The sequence below is a fragment of the Lineus longissimus genome, chromosome 13 (genome assembly GCF_910592395.1).
Source record: "Lineus longissimus chromosome 13, tnLinLong1.2, whole genome shotgun sequence".
Taxonomy (NCBI): Eukaryota; Metazoa; Nemertea; class Pilidiophora; order Heteronemertea; family Lineidae; genus Lineus; species Lineus longissimus.
In genome coordinates this window covers 12,080,158-12,093,238 of record NC_088320.1, presented here as the reverse complement: position 1 = coordinate 12,093,238, position 13,081 = coordinate 12,080,158, and the positions used below count along the sequence as shown (strand labels likewise).

The window sequence follows — 13,081 nt, the reverse complement described above, 5'->3', positions numbered from 1 at the left end:
AGGAATCCCAGCCAATGATCGGCCTTCTCAACAGCTCTGTTCGCCACCCTATGAGTCAGGGGCGGCGACACCGGCTGTTAATTAAGTGGTGTTATTTTCATGAAACTACAGTATTTATACACTTCTTTCCCATACTGCATATCTCCCATGGTTTAGATGGTACACGCACGCACAGCGCTGTATCGTTAGTTGACGTACAATGTACCTGTGAATAAACATCAAACAACACGATTAAATGCAAACATCTTTGTACTATAAAATCTCAGGTTACATAAGCTGACTTGGAATAAGACTACTTTAAACTTTATTTGTGCTAATTAGCGAAAATTGATCACAAAATGTTATTCCGACTACAGCGCTCCTTACAGCCAGTTGATAAACTATCAGCACCTCATTCCCTCGCCAATTCGTTGTGGTCGTCGGTGCAAAATTTCCAGAAAGCTCAGCACTTGTCGCAGTGGTTAGGTGAGGAACAAGGCCGGTGTAGGAGTTTAAAATGTCCTAGGATAGAATGCCCGGGAAACAAAGGATTATATTATGCGCTTCGATCTCTGAGCTGTTGACGGTCAGGGTCTCTATAGAACAATATTGCAGAATACAATAGGGCTGGACACTTTTTCCAGGGGGGCATTTGTTACTGTTACACCGGCCAACAGCGTCCGCAGTGTACCAAATTCCTGCATGAGTCATTACTATGGAATTCTGCTGTTCATGTTCAAACTCTGGGCACAAGTTGATCAGTGAGTGATGAATGAGCAGAAATGATGCATGTCGACTAACACTGCGCTTTTGAGGCAGAATATATACAATGAAATAGCTTGATTGATTCCCGATCAACCCAAAGTGTATCGGCACTTCCTGTTGCCATAATATTGTGAGAGAACAGGTCAAGTCCTATTTACACTGTGTACAAATATTCCATGTCTCGTGAATGAACGTAGTTAGCTCGAAATGCATTCAACGTATACGAAGGCCCAGAATGCTCATTCAAAATTCAAAATTTGAAACTCCCACCAAATTTATCTAGTCTCTACAATATATGACCACGGCGTGCATTAGCTGCGTATTGTGTACATAATTCAGGGGCGGTGGTGTCAGCGGAAAGATAGTCCCTCGAATCATAGAGACCTTCCCAAATACCTGTGAGGAATTCTAGTCCTAAATCCATGCCAGTTATTCCAGATTACAAATCCTGGCTTCTCAAATCCGGGCCCTGTCACCGTGAGTGTATACCTATCCTTACAATTTGAAAGATGTCAAGTGAGTAGGAGTAACAGGTTGAAGTTGAAGACGAGTGTCATTAGAATTTTGCAGATATTGCAGTGACGAAGCAGAATTACCAAGTATTCACGAGAGCTTTGTGCTAAACAACCCGACGGACATCCAGAATAAGCCCTACCGGGCCTGGCTACAAATACTAAACCTTGCCCGAACCAACACCCATTTCAGTCGTTCGACTCCAAGCGTAGTGCGGTAGCATCTTTTCAAAAGGTAAGTGTATTCTGCCAAAAATTCTCTCATTGCCATCAGCAGAGGGTAACAACGTAGGAAGGAGGTTCTCCCTGACCAATGTGTCACCACAAAGCTATTTTTCCATACTGGTCCTTTTTTTATTCTTCATTCGACATGTTATTCTGTACGTCAAAAAGAGGTGGTTTTGTTCTTTTTTCATCTTATCCATGCTCTACGCTTTATACCACGCTCTACGATGCATGAAAAGCCAATCACCAGGGCAAGGAGAGAAGGCATGACTGCTTTGGAGAATGGTTGAGGTATGATGGCTGCTTTGACAAAACCTTAGAGAGCAGTTAGAAACACGAGCCATCCTTTAGGAGGACTATAGAACTGCATGTTTGCGCATTCGAAGTTCTTCAGCTTCTCGGAATTCTTCATGTGACTTTATATTGGTTGATCAGGCGTAAACACACCACAGACTGCTAAGGATCCCCTGTTTATTGTGGCGATGAAAGCAAACTGGTTTAGTATACGTGTGAATTTCAACGTATTGAGATTTTGGATTTGTTTTAGGGCAGTACAATGTGGCGTAAATTGAAAAAGCATTGCATGCGTTGTCGTTTTCAGTCCGTTTGGTTTGTTTAAGGGGGCGCAAAAAAACGATGCCAAGAGTCATTTGCATTCATTGAGGTTTCCACTACATGAAATTACGATTGCGGCAACGCACGCAATTCATACGGCTTTGTTATTTTACGCTCCACTGCTCGCCCAAACACCCAGACAAACGATTCAAGCAAATTCGCGTTCGGCGACAATATATATATCTAACTCCTACACCTTTATATGGTAGGTTACCACTGAATGAAATTGCGAGAACGCACGTGCCCGCCTTTGCTCTATCATGCTTCAGTTCACCGAAACCGAACCATCAAAAGCTTTTGCTTTGCGCCATTGGAAGTGGATAAATGCGATTCCGACATCGCAAGTGGCAGTGCATCATATACAGTGCAGAAATAGTTATTGTATTGGCATTTTTCGCAACATCGCGTATGTTGGCATTCTTTCAGTTAAAACCCACCTCATCCCTGGACTTCGACAGATACATGAAAATAAAAACTCCTTTGCTCTATTATGCTTCACTTCACCCAAACCGAACCAGCACTTCAGATTATATTGGATGGAGAAATAATAGAAATTGCAAAGTGATGCACGCGGCATAGAAGTTAAGATAAAACCTTTCAGTTAATGCATGTATGTTCATTGGAAAATTGTATATAAATTGTATAAAAAATGTATTTTAGGGAGATATTCTATAAATCGAGTATTTTAAATCGGAAGAATAGTCGAAATATGATTATGGAAGTTTTTTAAGTAACTTGCCTTGAAATGACAAGATCGGTAAATTGAAATAAGATTGGAAATTGGTAGTCTTCGTTGTGATCTTGTCGGCTGAAAGTTCCCTTGGTATCTGCATGCTCTCGGGAGAACTGGTTTTATAACACGAATATCAGGTAGCAGGGCGGCAGAAGATTTATGACGGTTCCTTCCATTGACAGGTCGACTGAGCTAGTACAATTTAAAAACCAGAGTCAGGCTACTAGACATGACTCCTTTCGTGAGCATGTCAGCCCTGGCTTATTTTTTGAGGAACTTTCGTGTTTTGTAGCCGAGCCCGAGTAGGAAATAGTTCAAAATACTCAATAGTAAATAAACTGAATACAATACTTCTTCTTCATCATCATCATCATGTCCCGCAGCCATGCGGCCATTGGGGCGACAATAAGCTGTTAAAGATGCGACACCACGCGGTTCTGTCCTCGGCGAGGGGTCTTTCATTCCAGTGCGTCACGTTATCCACCCGCTCTTTGGAAGGCCGCGATGGCGGCTATCTCTACTGAGCCCTGCAAGATGGCATATGCTAGTGTTCCCTTGGCTCTCGTGGCATATGGACGAACCGCCTCAGCTTACATACTTATACAGGCGAAAATGACAATAATTTAAGACAACTCTCGTTCGGGAACGAATGCAATTCTTCTGTATTGGGATATGCCGACTGTTCTAGTCAGGCCTAAGCCAAGTGGAGCTCAGGCATGAAACATCTCTGTGTTTCCCGTATTTCAGTGTTAACCTTTTTGTTCCCCTATTCACGACAACCATTCGATGTATGATATATCATAGGGGAAATTTTCACTCACAGAAACACAGAAAATTATACCGAGTTTGGTCTCGAGAAGAAGGAAACAAGAAATAATGACCTGATAATCTTCTTTTGAATAAAACCAGTTACTGCGTCTCCAGTATCCCTTGCCACTCCACGTCAAGAGAACAAAATTAGGACGAGATCATAAAATGTGGACTGAACAGTCGAACTTCGGTTCTATTGGACTGAAGAACGTTTTCGCAGCCTGGTAAAACACGAGCCTCCTTGCGAGATCTCATGACGAGGCAACAATCCAACCTTCTATCAGGAATTGGCGCAGGCGCATATAATGACCTGGGACGAGGCTGTATATTGTTAACCATGATAAAAAGAAGAAGAGGACATGACCATGGACTAACACACAGAACACTTTATTGCTCCAAAGATGTCTTCATTCGTACAGACAAATGATATCAATAGTTTGATAATATATGGAACCCTGTACGCAGATGGATTGGAGAACACAACTACTTTCCCGGTGCACAGGTCCAATAAACACAATCTCCTCCGGGTCCACCATTTGACTTATCGCAGTCGCTATGTTTACTGCAGGCATAACGCTTGCGGACTTTCAGGAACTCTTTGCTGAAAAAGGTAAAATCAACGTTTTAGTCACAGGCTTCCCCAAGCGGTAGTATGTAAATGTTAAAACGAGCCAAATGAAACAAGCCAATCTAAACGAACCAAATACACATTCTAAATATAAAATTAAAGATTACGTTTCGATGTAATATGATTGCAAAGCGTTAGGTTGATAATTGCATGAAATGAAACTTAGATCCTCGAAAGTTCATAGTTTGCTAAAAGAAAAAGTGGAAAAGTAAGGTGTATGTAGCCCTTTCAAGTTTATTGTTGGTTAGATAAAAAAGAAAACCTGTAGGGGCGATTGTATTTTTAGCTCCAAAGGAACATTTCTATAGACACACATTAAAGGCATTACACGCATTACCTGACATCAGGGAGTTGTGGTCATTCAGTGTTGTTCGTATAAGTCTTATTATGTTGAATGATCCAAAAAAGAAATGATTAGTTTGGTGTGATAATCCGATGTGGTATTTGCGAGATAATCACCGACGAATTAGGGTCTTTGACAGTAATAGCTAAATGATAATGTGATTGACAGCTATTTTGCCGTTTTGTTGCCTAATGCACCACCCGAGCAACAAATATCATGAACCATTTGTTGATACTGCGGTTTTATTTTACATGTGTATAAAAAGGTCGTGGCATTCGGTGGTTTTAAGATGTTGTCTGTTCAGAGGCTGCAGTAGTGACAGACTGACGTTTTTACTGGTAATTTCTGCAGCACAGCGCTACTAATGCAAAACGCTATGTCGACGCGCCAGTCTATCACCGCCTTGCCAACGTGAAGCGCGGAAAAAAGTGTACAATATACTGACGCGAGGAATCGGTCTCCCATCGCCCGTCCTACATATGAACTTTGCTAAACTCGAATCACACTGAATAGCGACCGTCAACGGTGTGATTTGGACCCACTCATGCCATGCATTGCGACCAAATATCGATTTTTGTTTTTCAATAACACTCTTAATCAGGTTAATGTTTATTTCTTAATGTTTATTTGGAATCATCAAAGGCCAACACGTTAAGTAACCGCATCGACTGTCATCAACATAATTATGAACAACATATGAGAAGAGCCCGCCCAGGAAGGACACTCAATAAATGAATTGCTTATAATATTATACTATTAGAGGATTTATATAGCGCTCGGCTATGCAAGGCATATTCTCGAGCGCACCCCCCCCCTAAAAATGACGCTTAAGGAGTGATTTGAACTGGCCGATGTTTCCTGCCAACCTAATACTCCTGGGGAGATTGTTCCAAAGCTTGGGGGCAGCCGAGCAAAAAGCCCGGTCCCCAAAAGTTACGCAACGCGTAACCGGCACCACAAGCAAAAGCTCAGAGTCAGCACGCAATCTATGATGAGACAATGGTTGCCTGACCTTGAGACAAAAAGCCCGGTCCCCAAAAGTTACGCAACGCGTAACCGGCACCACAAGCAATAGCTCAGAGTCACCACGCAATCAATGATGAGACAATGGTTGCCTGACCTTGACTATATCAACCAGGTACTGAGGAGCATTACCCTGGAGGGCCTTAAACATTAGAAGTTAGACCTTGAAAATTATCCTGTACTTAACAGGTAGCCAGTGTAGATGTACAAGTACCGGAGTGATATGGTCAAAGCGAGGCACAAGACATACAACCCATGCAGCAGCATTCAAAACCTTCTGCATCCGACTACACTGCTTGTCAGTGATGCCATATAGAACAGCATTACAGTAGTCGAGATGGGCAGTTGCGAAAGCATGAACAAGAATCTTGGTGGTGTCCTCAGTCAGAAATTTCTGAATTTGTCTGATGTTATAAAATCCGCGAAAGGCCTTTGAGCACACTTTGCGTACGTGGGCTTCCATATTCATATTAGAATCAAACCATACGCCGAGATTTCTCACACATTTGACAGGGCTCACATCAGTCACACCAACTTTAATTGAGTCAATGTTTACTTTGAGCAATTGTTGGCGGGAACCAATGATGATAAATTCAGTTTTCACATCGTTAATCAACAGCTGGTTGGTGATAAGCCAAGCCCTTACATCACGAACGCAGTTCTCAGCCTCCTTCACCGCATCGCATTCAACAGAAGTCGGAAGTGGGCGAAAAGACAGATATAACTGATTATCATCAGAATATCCATGAGCGTCAGGTAGATGTCGGGATATCACGTGATAGAGGCGCGAAACGTAGAACAAGAATGAAATTGGCCCTAGGCAGCCGCCCTGAGGAACACCACCTTTGAGGACAAATTTAGTTGAGACTGAGTCATTGATAACAATCCGCTGATTCCGACTGTTGAGATACGACTCCAGCCATTTGAGGCAAGATCCAGATATTCCGAAATCCATGTTCATGGTTTCAAGGAGAACAGTGGTATCAACAGTATCAAAAGCCACACTAAGGTCAAGCATCACAAGCAAACACACTTCTTGCTTATCCATCCTCATCAGAATGTCACTCTGCACTTTAACTGACGCTGTCTCAGTTGCTTGTGGTGCGCGTAGATATTTTTTTTTACAAAATATAGGCAACGGCAAAACTTATCCGCCACCTATGTTTCATTGTTGAACTGACAACTATCATAAATATTGAGCCCGCTGATCATAATGGTCGGACTTATCGCGCCCCCTGCAAACCAACATGACAGTAACCGTTTAATAGATTATACTGTCGAAAGGTATCGAAAAACTTACGAAAGGTCACGGAATTCAAGAACTCGAGACTCTACGAGAGGGATCGCCACTGGGCGTGTAATCCGATTAAGCGTCCCTGCACTTTACGAGTGTTTTACGAGAGATTTCGTGACCGATGCAGATTTCGAGAGTTTTCCGAGAGAATAACGAGAGTTGGTGTTCGTAGTAATAGTTCCCGATCCCGAAATAGCGGCCGAGATACAGCGCTTTTTTCACGGAGACCGACTCGAGATCGGGGAATATTTCACGAAAACTGATGACGTCATAGGCAGGAATGGGTTCTTTTTCGGTGATTTTTTCGGCGGTACGGGATAGCGAAAATTCCTTATTAGCGTGGATAAGAGGAGGCGAGGTCCATATATGCGTATATATACGCATATAATACGTACTTGCGTATATATATATATATCAAGGATGCATTGATCAAGCTGTAACAGTCATGACTACCGTAGTTTGATTGGTAGCGGGGGGGGGGGGGGGGGGGGCAAATAGCTAATTCTAGTTCAAGGTAGGAGGAACCTTGGTGGACTGATTACGGAGGATGCTGTTTAAAATCTTTTTGTGTATGACCAAAAGCCATTTTCACTCTGACGCCACCAATAGAACAAGCGAGAGAGAGGAACCCAAAGGCTGTGTAACCTACCCTTTTTCCAGATCCATTTCTTCATTCAATCCTTCCTCGACATTATCTCCTGCATGTGCTAGATAGACGGGATATGATAATTCAGGTGTTCGGTAAGGGATGTAGATTTGGGGTAAGGTAATTGCGATTGCGACCGGGCATACACTGCTTTGTCATTTTGCGCCGCACTGCACCGAGGCAATGCGAAAAATCGGATGAGTTGTGAAATACATGGGAGCTGAATCGCGTCACCAAATGCATTTAGACTTGGTCCCATGAATTTCAACACGCATGCGGTTTTTCCATTGTTTGAATACAGTGTCAGCTGAAAAAGCCCTGTGAAATAACAAATGCACTGTCGCATGCCTTGTCACAATCGCATGCCAAGTAATTAATCAATCCTATACCCCGCCCAAAAGCACTGTCTCTCGCCTCCCGGTAAATAAAGTCAGCGCGCAATTTCGGTCCACCTTTCGACGAGCCTGAGCCGATATTGGAGGAAGAATTCGCCCCGATCAGGCTAGGGGGCATTATTAGAAAAACCTCTGATTTCCGCAGGATAAGGCAGTTATGATGTTGGGCTCTAAGATCACAAAGATTAAAATCTGTACTATTTCATGAAATTGATATCATGATGAAGAAAATTATCTCAAACCCAGCGATTCAGTAGCCGTTTTACCCGCAGGCGTGATATCTTTTTGTCGCACATATAGCAGCGATTATAATCATAGGTACAGCGCTTAAATCGCTCATTGCGGGGCGTTGTATGTATACCTACCAAGGACCAAGGAGAAGATCACCACCAGAACGAACAGGACACAAATGATCTTCATATTTCAGTCAGAAATCTTTGCTAGAGAGACGTAACTTCCTGGAATGTAGCAAAAAGAGGAAACTGAGATTGTTCAGCTTCTTGCAGGCCAACACTCGACACTAACAACCGAATGTGTGCGAGGGTAGGAGGATACGAATGAGTCTGGTTTTTCGTTGATGTCTATAACAAGGTATCTCCCTGCTTTAACTGTCGACACAATGTACCAGTATACACCATTGGCACGTAATTATAAGAGCTCAATAACTCCCCCGCCCCTCGACTGAAAAACACACCCTCAATGACAGCACACATAAAACTGTACGAGTGTTGACACTGTTGTCAGTTGGGCTGGAGCCTTTATCGTCATATACCTGTCGATGTCCAGAGATAAGGTAGGTGTTACAAAATATTCCAATGCAATAACTATTTCTGAATTGTATATGGTGCATTGCCACTTGCGATGTCGCAAAGCAAAAGCTTTTGCTGGTCTCGGTTTGGGTGCATATAAGCATGATAGAGCAAAGGCGTGAACGTGCGTTCTCGCAATCGTATTCAGTGGTAAACTACAATATAAGGGTGTAGGTTAAGGTCGGTCCCCGCCGAACGCGAGTTTGCTTGAATCGCAGAACAAACTCGTTTGTCTTGGTGTATTAGCGAGAGGTGTTGTGTAAAATAGCAAAGTCGCATGAATTGCGTGCGTTATTGCAATCGTAATAACATGTGGTGGAAATCTCAATGAATGCAAATGCCTCTGGGCTTGGTCATTCTACGCCCCCTGCAAAAAAACGAACGAACAGAAGCTCTTGCGCGGATTACGACAAAGCATGGAACGCTTTTTCATTTCACGCCACACTGCACTGCCCTAAAACAAATCCAAAATCTCAATACGTAAAAGTTAATACATGTATACTTGACCATTTTGCTTCCATCGCCGCAGCAAACAGGAGATCTTAAGCAGTATGTGGTGTGTTTACGAGCGATCAACGAATATAGAGTCACATGAAGAATTCCGCAAAGCTGAAGAACTTCGAGTGCGCGAACATGAAACTCTATAGTCCTCCCAAAGGATGGATGGTGTTTCGAGCTATTCTCGAAAGTTTGGTTAAACCAGCGATCATACCTCAACCATTCTCCAAAACAGACATACCTTCTCTCCTTGCCTTTGTGATTGACCTTTCACGCATCGCAGAGCGTGGCCAAAAAGTGACCAAAAAATAGGAAGAACAAAGACACCTCTTTTCGACGTATGAAACAACATGTCGAATGAGGAATGGAAAGAGCACACATATGGAAAAGAAGATGTTTGTGGCGTCCATAGTAACAGTAGGTTAACACTGATTGGACAAGGCGTGAGGCGGTGGGTTTTTTTGCTTTTACGCTGCACCTCAATGACTTGCACGAAAACAACCCTAAAATCGCATGCGTTGTGAATTTCATCTAAAACAGCGTCAAATATCATTCACCGATGTCAGGAGGCAATAACTGAGGATTAAGATTATTTTGATATATATAGGGCCCCGGTATATAGAGCCTACATGTAGGTAGCATTAGCAAGGTCGCAATCAGTAACCTCTCCAAAGGTAACGGGTTAGAACTCAAATGGAGGCGGTTAAATGCTGATTTTGTGCCTAACATAATCGCATTCTTGACTGTTTTCGCCACAATCACGGCATTGTGGATGTGATGATTTTTAAACCAATTCGGCAATGTAAACCGATTTGGAAGTGGGTGGCGAAACACACCACGATGTACAAGTTTGTTGGCTTTTTAAAAGAAATGGCTTTGTGGCGACACATTGGTCAGGGAGAACCTCCCTCCTACGTGGTTACCCCCTGCTGATGTCAATGAGATAATGTTGGGCAGAATTCACTTACCTTTTGAAAAGATGCTAGCTCACTTCGCTTGGAGTCCAACGACTGTAATGGGTGTTGGTTCGGGCAAGGTTTAGTATTTGTAGCCAGGTCTAGCAGGGCTTATTCTGGATGTGCGTCGGGTAATTGAGCACAAAGCTCTCGTGAATGCTTGGAAAGTCTGCATTGTCACTGCACTGTCTGCAAAATTCCATTGACACTCGACTTCAACTTCAACCTGTTACTCCAACTCACTTGACATATTTCAAGTGGTTAGGATAGGTTTACACTCACGGTGAAAAGACCCGGTGTGCAAGGGATAGTAGTCCTAGGGCTGATAGTCCGTGTAACAATAGCCCGCATTGCTAAATGTTTTGGTTAGGGTTAGCGGTACAATAGATCATGCTGCTTAATTGATCAAATACAATGCTACCGGACTATGACTCCAGGGGGACTATATCCGCTGTCACACCGGATTTGAGAGGCCAGGATTTGTGTTCTGGATGAACTTGCATGGATTTAGGACTAGAATTCCTCACAGGCATTTTTGAAGGACTCTATGATTCGAGGGACTATCTTTCCGCTTTTAAAACCACCCATGCACTATGTACACAATACGCAGCTAATGTACGCCGTGGTCATATATTGTAGAGACTAAATAAATTTGGTGGGAATTTCGAATTTTTGAATTTTGAATGAGCATTCTAGGACTTCGTATATGATGAATACATTTCTAGCTAACTACGTTCATTCATGAGACATGGAATATGTGGACGCAGTGTAAATAGAACTTGGCCTGTTCTCTCACAATATTATTGCAACAGGAAGTGCAGATACACTTTGGGTTGATCGGGAATCAATCAAGCTATTTCAGTGTATATCTTTTTGCTCATTGTTCATCGATGTCATAGAGACCTCTGGTAAGATTAGGTGATATGGTTCTGTTTGGGCTTTTTTTAGATCATCGAGCCAGGATACACCAAGATCTGCTGGATATATTCTAGATGAGGCACTACAGTTGTGCTCTGGACCACCATCATCGTAAATGAAGTCTGTGCTGGGATCGACATGTTCATGATTTGGTCTAACCAGGTCCATCCATTCTGGCTCATCAGGATTTTGGCCATCAATTGCATCATCATCGTAGTTCTCTTCGTGATCGGTTATTCCATTTTCTTTTCCAGATTTGGCACGTTCTAAATCAGCTGTGATGCATCCATTGAAAGGAATAGTGCCATTTGATCCTGCCAGGAGGTGTTGCCAGGCTTGATTTTACTAATTGCCCTCCAGTTTGGCCAGTGCAGGAGTAACATTGTTTTGGAGTATTCCTCTGAGAGTGGCCATGTTGCTTTGACATGACCACCAGCTATTACTGGAACGCTTCCACCTCGACTGGTGAAGTCATACCACGATGATTCATCCTTTTCATCTCGAGAGAGGTATTTGTCTAAAGGAGTCAACTTTGTTAGGGTAGTACCGGATTTTTCCAGTTTCCTGGCACCTGACATACTGACATTCTGGAATTGGTGGCTACAGCGATAAATAGGTAAGGATGATAACTCGTAAGTTGCTTCAGTGGCTGAAATATCTCTTTTGATCGTGCTCATGAGTAGTTTGGTGCAAAGTGAATTGGGGGTTGCGCTGTCATCTGTTATTGAATTGACCATGTCACGGAAAAAATCCTGGTTAGTGTGAGGATTTTACAATGTTAGTGTTATTGTTGATGTAAGCGGCAAGTATTGATTGGACCATTTTTGGACAATTGTATAGCTTCCAACTTTGTTTTACCTTGTTACCATGTGTTAAGTTTAATGTCAGTCCGTCCAGCATATTGCTAGGTTCGTTCATTGTAAATATGAGGTAGTTAACATAATTATTCCGTCCGTAATTGCCGATGTTTCACGTTTCTTTTGTACACGTTTTCTTCGAAGCCGCAATGCGCCTCATCGCCTCTCGTGAGATGACGTCATCAAGATGGTCACGTGATGTTGATCAAAGCAGACGGGCTGGCTGTTGTTTAGCTGTTTTCGTCACCGCTTGAGTGGTCATTGTAAATACTCGAAGAATGTACTGAAACTTAATGTTGTGACTTACCAGACAGAAGCTAATATTGTGCTACATGTCTTATGTTAATTAGAGCCGCGTAAGGCGATTTTTTATGATTAATCATTACTAGAATTAATAATGTTTGATGTTATCTTGTGAACAAATCTGTCACTCAGCAGCGGGGGTACAACCGACGTCATGACGTCCATTGTTGACGGTTGGGAGCGCGGGACGGCAGACGGGTTTCACACAGCACTGTGAACGGTCTCGCTTCTTTTCCTCTCCTCTTGAATGCCATACTAAACTAAATTTGCAACTATATAGATGCAAGGGTAAATATTTAATTACAAGGGTGCACACTTCCCAAGGGTGAACACTTGTCCAAGACTTTCATGACAGTACTTTGGGCACGCTTTCACACCGAGGACACTTGCATCAAGTAGTTAGTACGTTGCTTTGGCAGTAAGTATATGTGTATCAGATTAGGGAACTTTCCCGTTGATTTAACCCCTTTACAGTTATAATATATTATTGGTCCCTCCAGTATAGTCCCTTTCAGGACTCCTTCTCCTTCGGTGCGCCCTTCCCCCGCAGCTCCTGTTTAGCCATAGACTGCTCGCCAGGGAGGTATCTGAGGATATGCGAACTCAGGTGAACGTGGCCGAGTAGCTCTTAAATTGAATAGTTCTGGGACTCAAACTAACTGAGAATAGTGCAACAATATAAAAGGCATCGCCATTGAATTAAAGTTAATACATGTTCAGACCTCATTACTTGAATCCTCCAAGACAGTCTCCGTGACGTAACCTATAATTT

General features: G+C 42.8%; 1 long non-coding RNA gene across 1 annotated transcript; it reads right to left on the bottom strand.

Moving 5' to 3' along the window:
• Window positions 1-4,010: 4,010 nt before the first annotated feature.
• On the bottom strand, window positions 4,011-10,317 carry LOC135498488 (uncharacterized). Its single transcript, XR_010449071.1, has 4 exons — window positions 10,244-10,317; window positions 8,334-8,426; window positions 7,577-7,634; window positions 4,011-4,240 (listed from the first exon to the last, which is right to left on the bottom strand). It is a non-coding gene; the product is annotated as an uncharacterized LOC135498488 (long non-coding RNA).
• Between the last annotated feature and the right edge of the window lie 2,764 nt (window positions 10,318-13,081).